The sequence below is a fragment of the Lactuca virosa genome, chromosome 6 (genome assembly GCF_052849685.1).
Source record: "Lactuca virosa cultivar CGN04683 chromosome 6, Lactuca_virosa_CGN04683_v6, whole genome shotgun sequence".
NCBI lineage: Eukaryota > Viridiplantae > Streptophyta > Magnoliopsida > Asterales > Asteraceae > Lactuca > Lactuca virosa.
Window position 1 is genome coordinate 2,481,807 of NC_136431.1, and position 8,531 is coordinate 2,490,337.

At 28.0% G+C, this 8,531-nt stretch overlaps 1 long non-coding RNA gene across 1 annotated transcript; it reads right to left on the bottom strand.

The window, feature by feature from the left end:
- Nucleotides 1-2,406: 2,406 nt before the first annotated feature.
- On the bottom strand, nt 2,407-3,870 carry LOC145121021 (uncharacterized). Its single transcript, XR_013714460.1, has 2 exons — nt 3,217-3,870; nt 2,407-3,148 (listed from the first exon to the last, which is right to left on the bottom strand). It is a non-coding gene; the product is annotated as an uncharacterized LOC145121021 (long non-coding RNA).
- Between the last annotated feature and the right edge of the window lie 4,661 nt (nt 3,871-8,531).

The window sequence follows — 8,531 nt, forward strand, 5'->3', positions numbered from 1 at the left end:
CCTAGCGCATAGGTTTGAGTAAGATGAAATGATTTGTATTCTATTTGTTTGGCAAATTAATCCATCATTCATGTCATATCATGTGATACAAATTGAATAAATGGTTAAGTCACTTGATGACTATAAGGACATTCTAAGAATTCTTCAGAACAACTAAGAGAATGTATATGAGATAATTAGTTTAGAATCAAAATCTTCATGTAAAGAGCTACAAATGATTCTGATTTCTGAACAAATATAAATAATTATGAATTATAATTGGATTATGACTTCATTATGGAATGAAGAGTAATTTTATTTGGAATGAGGTCCAAGCAAAACATAATGATACAATCTACTATAAAATAAGAATACACTACTTTAGAAGCTGAAGTCAAATATGATTGGATGAATAAGTTCATTGCAAAACTGTGTTGATTTCAACCATTCAAGGATCACATAGAAATCTTTGTGACTTAGAGAGTATACTTAATCAAGCTAAGGGACTCTATTTCATGAAATAACACCAATCATATACTCCAAAAATATTTAAATGTACCTAGAGTAATGTCAAATATGGAGATGATAGTATTCGTGGAATTCACACAAATTGAATTTTGTCAAACCCATTAATAAAGTCTTTCCTTTTAAGCTATGTATGAGTGGTCACACTTCAGCCATAAGACTTTATTATTCTAGAAATGGGATGTTGATTTGGATTTAGTATTTGGATATTGGAAAACTATAACAACAACCATAACATAATGTTTTTGATATAATGGGATACGATCATCACATTAATACTTGTTGTGTTCTATATGAATATGTTTAATCAATGAATAATTTTATTATTCTAAGATTTCATAATCGCTTATAATTGTGGGAGCAATTATGAAGTAAGACTAATATGAATTAGATTGGTTGACTCTCACTAGATAAAGGTAGGCAAGTGGTTGTAACCAAGTTACATAAGTACTTATCAGTGAACTAGTAGTGAATGGACTCGCATCAAGATCATCTCATAGATCGCAGTTATGAGTGATACTTGATTAAAAGGTACTATCTTTGTATCCTTAACACATAAGATACATAGTGCGACTTAAGTGTAGGGAGTGTTGTGCTTTGATATGGTCAAATGTCGATCTTTAACCAGGTAGTTATAAAATCCATTTTTAGGTATGGTGTGAACTACGCAAGAGGCTTATGTAGTCAATATGGGATTTCTTCCTCTTATGTGTTGAGAGTTAGACATCTAACGCACGTTACCCAAAGTTGAACTCCAAATGAGATTGATGTGATCCAAGTCTCATGTACAATAGGATGTCTGTAACAAAGGGATAATTGATAAACTTACCTTAATATATCAATTGAAGCTTGGAGCTTCTGGGAGTTAAATGTTGACAGAATCGCACTAAGTCATATATTACTGGGGGAAGTGAAATGTTGCTAGACGTTCACCACTGTCTATATCAATCTATGATGAGTCTTGTGCAACTGGGAGATTGAAAGATCTAAATGCCCAAGAGTCATTATAGAATGATATTGATAGTTAATATATGATCCTAAAGGGCAACACTAACAAAACCTTGATGCAAAGATATTATTTATAAGAATTAGATTCTTGATATATATATATATATATATATATATATATATATATATATATATATATATATATATATCTTGTAATTAATTATAAATTATTTATTTTGATGGACATATTAATTTTCAATGCTAAGTATCAAATATATAATAATATATCATAAAATATGATTTATTATGTCATGTACATCTTTTTAGACCAAAATGGTTTTTTTGTCTTATATGGATTTATATATTTTATAAGTTATAAAAATTAGAAGAGTTTTTATAGAAAAACTAGCTTCTTTTTTTTATAACATAATCAAGGAGACCATAAAGAAGAAAGAACAGCTGCTTTTTCTTAATTTATTCAACACACAATGCTCTTAGAAAGTGTGGCTAGTTGAATTGATAAAGCATGGGTCTTAAAGTGCTAAAACCCATGGCATAAAGGCTTAAAGTAAGTACTTAAAAGAACTAGTTTTATCACTTCTTTCACTAAGTGAAAACCACAGAATTTGTGGCTTCCTATCTCCATATTCTCTTTAGTTTTTTTCTCTTAAAGTGTTAAGAACATAAATATGAAGATGATAATTGAATACTCTCTTTTAAGGCAAACTAGATTCTTTGTCTTAAGAGATTAAGAGATTCTTTTATTACAACAAGAAGACTAGCATCTTATCAAGTTGATGTATTGTTGGTAGATATCACTAGAGAACTTCTACCTTGAAGTTTCATGCCACACTTCATCAACTTCCAATCTCCCATGAGAATCAAAGTCTTCAAAGGTTGTAACACCTTTCTTTCTATGGTTGTTTTAATTTTTGTAAGTCTTGCAAATGATCGTTTGGTGGGAATAAAAATAGTTTTATTTTGTTCAAATCTTAAGTCTTCCGTTGCATTGTTTATGCTTTTTAAACAATTTTTGAATAAAAACCCAACACATAGATGAGAATGGCTTGCTGGATCCAAACTTATACAACACGTTCTTGCGCTAATGAACACCTTCACCGCCTTCAAGCTTCAAGGAAAGGGAAAATAAGGCTCAAACTTCCAATGAAGGCTACGGTTAAGGGTGGGATAGTGTTTCTGGAGATTGAGGCTACCAAATGAGGCAAACCCTAGGTGTTAGTGCCTTCAAATAGTGTCCGGTGCCCAAAACTTAGGGATTCTCTCTTCCACTCCGCCGCGCCGTGCATAATCTTTATCACGACGGAATATTCATTAAACCATAGCGCTGCGACTAGCCTTAAATCGCGATGCGCACCTGCCAAACATTCAAACCTGGAACCGAGTGTTACACTTTTTCTCAAGTAAGATATGAAAGTGCAAGGTTTTCATTATTTACTTTTCTGTGAAAAATACATTATTGTTGATCAACGAAACATAGAGTGATTAATTATGCAAGAATGATTTGATGGGGTTTTCATGATAATTATTATTATTAAAGGGGTTTAGCTGTAATGCATTAAGCAACACATCAAGTATATGCCTAATAAATAGATAAAAATATAAACTTGCCCATGTCAAACATGCTCCAAATTTTGATTAGCAGATGCTTAATGCTGAAGTTGTGCACATGCTGCGACTTGTAAAAAAAAAGAAGAAAAATCAATGTCATAAATCAAACAAGACAGAATAGACAAAGGAGAGAACCTGAATCAAGAGAGACTACAAGAGTCATCGAATGATGGAGGTTATGTGAAAGGTGCTTGAAGAACATCGTGACCAAGGATTAAATAGTCGATCCTTCCCCACACATATATTTGTCTCTAAGATGCATTTCATCAAACATATGTAGTGCACTATCCACATACCTAAATTTTGAATCCATATACGCGACTGAAGACCCAAACCCAAAGCTTTCTTTAACAATTCTGAATTTAAGCACCAAGCTATATACCAACATACTATAAAGCACAATTTTGTCATAGCCGGAAACAACCATGGAACAACGAAACTGATTTGACATAAAAGTACTAAAATCCTTCAAGTAATGGTTGTCGATGGTGGGTCGGAAAGAACAAAAAATGTAAAGATATAAAAGTGTAAGTTCTTGTGCGTTCTGATTATAATGGAAGCAAGTAGCGGTTGGTAATGGTGTTGGGATGCGATGGTGGTCGGAAGGTGTAGAGGGAGGGGTTGAAGATGGAGATCGCATATGTTTTGTAGGTTATGCGTTAAATATGCTTTCTGCCTTCCTTAATTATACGCTTTTACTTAGGGTTATCTAATTAACTCATTAATGGAATTAAAATTATATCATATAATTTTTACATGAATCGGTCATACACATATATGAACCTCTCTTCCACTCTCTCGTTATAGGAGATCATAATGTTTGACATAAATAATTTGTTAAACTCTGATGGTTTTAGTTGAACATTTTTATTTGCAATAGTTAAAGTGGAAAAATGATAGTGGTTTTAATGTAGTTTGCTTTAAAATAAATATGATGCTTTTATAAACTTTATAAGTTTTCTGTAATCATTATATTTTTTATAATCTAGATTTATGTCGTCGTCTATTTATTAGTTTATATATAGACCCCGATTTGTTTTTATAATAAATTACCTTGATTAATAACAAAGATTGATAACACCCAACAAAACAAAAATCTAACCCGGTGACAAACCTTTCTCTATCCCTTGAGATGCGAGCTTTCCATGTGGATCACGTACTCTAATTTAGTTATATATGCTTTGACACAGTCTTAGACCTTGACATTCTCATCAACTCTCTATTTATTTTCTAAACGGTCATATAAAATTCGGAAATATAGGTGGGTGTCACATGATTTGATTTTGTTAAATAAATTATAAATACATAAACAGTTTTATAATCATGCAAAATAGTCAACAAATATTCCAACACTGTTCACAATGTTAATTATTCCAGATATATCACATAAAAGGATATTTTTTCATGAAATGTTATGTTTCATGAAATTAGAGATGAATTAGCAACAAATTAATCAAAATTAACATGAGATTAGCCACATACCTTAAAGTTTAATTTATTCTTAGGACAAAATACTATAAAAATACAACCCGTTATCTGTATGTTTAAGATAACGCCCTAATTATCTTTATGTTTAAGATAACGCTCATATTATAGGACAACACTAATATAAAATTGGGTTTTATCCACGTAAAAAACCCGTCATTATAGATATATTATATTGGGTTTTTTTCATTCAACATTAAGCGTCATTGAAGATAAGTTATGCTTTCGTTTAATTGTAGTAAGTATAACTCATTAAAACATGTTATTATAGGTCAAACCCGTCATTATATGGTGACCTTTTGACATAAAAATCCTTAAGTTTCGTACTTTTTGTCGGTTCGAAGGGAAATGTATCTAGCAAGACTCGAACCATGGTCTCAAAGGAACCTTTTCCACTGAACTACATAAGCATTTATGACAACAATGCTAAAAGTAGATATATAATATAACGTTTCAAAAATCTTTTATTATTATTAATATTATTATTTTTTATAAATAATATCATTAATATTATTATTATTATTATACGCGTTTAACAAACGTGTTTTTATATGTATTTAAATATAAAAACGTATTCATTAATATTAAAAAAACATTTATATATATAATGTATATATAAATTAACATTTTAAACGTTATATATATATATATATATATATATATATATATATATATATATATATAGATATATATATATACTTTCTACATATAAAAATTATATTTATATATTTAAATAAATATAAAAGCCTTATTTAAATGTACAAAAAGGTTTTTATGCATATAAAAATGTATCAATATGTTTTTTAAATATATAAATATCATTTAAAATATATAAATAAATCATAAATATATAATAATAACTATTTTTATTGTCATTATAATATAATTATAATTATATATATAATTATATTTTTTAATTGTAATTATAATTATAATTAAAATTGTAATTACAATTATGACTAAAGTTGTAGTTATACTGATCATAATTATAATTATGATTAAAATGGTAATTATAGTTATAATTAAAATTGTATGTATAATTAAAATTGTAATTATACATAAAGTTCTAGTTTTAATTGAAATTGTAATTATAATTAAAGTTGTAGTTTTAATTAAATCTCTAATTATAATTAAAATTGTAGTTTTAATTAAAATTGTAGTTTTAATCATAGCAGTGTTTATGGGATTATTCATCATTAGTCAAAAATCTATTCTAATAAAATGAAGGTTTTTTTTGTCACATGTCACATTCTCATTCAATTTGCCAAATGTCTATGGTTATTTTGAATTAAATTTTTTTCCACATGTCATTTTATGAGTTTTTTTTTATTAAATTCAACAAATATTTTAATGTAATAATTGAAATAAATATAGTAATAAATTGATATTAATTCTATTAATGAACTTACCTTTTAATTTCAAATTCTCAAATTTAAGTTCATTAGTTTCTTTTGTTTATTTATTTAAATTATTTGTTTAAATTTAAAAGATAAAAAACATTTTTATTATAATAATAATTCATTATTTTTCTTATTTTCTTATAAATTCAAAGTTCTCAAATATTTTGACTTTTATATTTAACTTTTTTTTTAAATTAATCCATGTAATACATGAGTCTCACAACTAGTAAGTGTAACAAAGTAAAGATAAACTAGTGGAGTTGGCGTTGCTTTTGTTCTTGGGTCGCGCGAGTTCAAATCTCCCCCCCCCAAGTATTTACCCTTTATTTTTTAGAATAAAGAAGGAATAATCTGCCACATCAGCCAAAGATATCTTGTTACTGCCACGTCATCCCTTTGTTACCTGCTGGGGAGAGCCTAACCGGCTAAATGGCATAAATGAATTTTTTTTTTGTAAAACTTAGGCATAAATGAACTAAAAATCATCACATAGACAAAACCGACTAAAAATGCAAAACTTAGGGACTTTTATGTCAAAAGACCTTATATGGTAGGGTGTTTTTGTAGATGTATTTATTTTATTTTGATAACCTTATATGGTAGGGTGTTTTTGTAGATGTATTTATTTTACAAAACCGACTAAAAATCCTAAATATTCACTAATAGTCACAATTTATAAATATTATCGCGGTCATTGTTGACATTTAGACAACCAAATGGTGATAATAAAAAATTAGTACGTCATCAAATTAGTCACAATTTATAAATATTCACTAACGTGTTTAATGGTTTATCATTACTATTTTTTACATATACCGACAAATAAAAAATTAGTACGTCATCAAAAATAATTTACACTAACGTGTTATTTGTTTTTATTATGATTATTGAAAACTTTTGCTGACATGTTTAATATTATATCGTGAATATTGAGTTTACTCACTCATTGAGCAATTAAACAGTGACCATAAAATACTTATAGTGACGTGTTTTTTCCTAAAGAGTCATAAATGTCCACTTACAGTCACCGTTTATAAATATTATCGGAGCTATTGTTGACTTTTGGAGAGACGAATATAATTAATCTTTAAGGATAAGTTATCTTTACTAACATGCTTAATGGTGTATCATTACTATTGTTACATACACTAACAAATAAGAAATTAGGACGTCACCAAAAATAATCTAAACTAGAGTATTATTTCTTTTATTCTATTTATTGATAACTTTTGCTGACATGTTTAAAATTATATCATGAATATTGTGTACATTTACTCACTCATCGTGAATTTAAACGATGTGAATAATACACTTATACTGATGTGTTTTTTTGCTATAGAGTAATAAACATTCACTTATAGTCAGTGTTTATAAATATTATTGCGGCAATTCTTGACTTTTGGAGAGACGAATGTATTTAATCTATATGAATAAGTTATCTTTACTAACATTTGTAATGGTTTATCATTACTATTACTTACATACACCGACAAAAAAAATAGAACATCAGAAAAAATGATCTTTACTAATGTGTTATTTCTTTTATTATGATTATTGATAGTTTTTGAAGACATATTTAATATTATATTGTGAATATTGTGTACATTTACTCATTCATTAGGCAATTAGATGGTGACAATAAAATTCTTATAGTGATATTTATTTTCCTATAGAATCATAAATGTTCACATATAGTAACCGTTTATAAATATTATCGTGACCATTGTTGACGTTTGGAGACACGAATGTAACTAAGTTGTAAGGATAAGTTATCTTTACTAACATGTTTAATTCTTTATCATTACTATTGTTTACATACACCGACAAATAAAAAATTAGGTAGTTACCAAAAATGATCTATACTAACATGTTATTTCTTTTATTATGATTATTGAAAACTTTAGCTGCAATGTTTAATATTATACCGTGAATATTGAGTTACTAACTCATCGGGCAATTTAACGGTGACCATAAAATACTTATAATGGCGTGCTTTTCCCTATAGAGTAATAAATGTTCACGTATAGTCGCCCTTTAGAAATATTAATTGAGCCATTGTTGACTTTTAGAGCAACGAATGTAATTAAGCTGTAAGGATAAGTTATCGTTACTGTCATGCTTAATAGTTTATCATTACTATTGTTTACATACACCGACAAATAAGAAATTAGGCGTCACCAAAAATGATCTATACTATCATGTTATTTGTTTTATTATGATTATTGAAAAATTTTGCTGACATGTTTAATATTATACCGTGAATATTCAGTATACTCACTCATTGGGCAATTAAACGGTGACCATAAAATGCTTATAGTGACGTGTTTTTTCCTATAGAGTCATAAATGTTCACTTATAGTCACAGTTTATAAATATTATAGGAGCCAATGCTGACTTTTGGAGAGACGAATGTAATTAAGATGTAAGGATAAGTTATTTTTACTATCATGTTTAATGGTTTATCATTACTACCGTTTACATACACCGACGAATAAAAATTAGGACGTCACCAAAAATGATCTATACTAACATGTTATTTCCTTTATTATGATTATTGAAAACTTT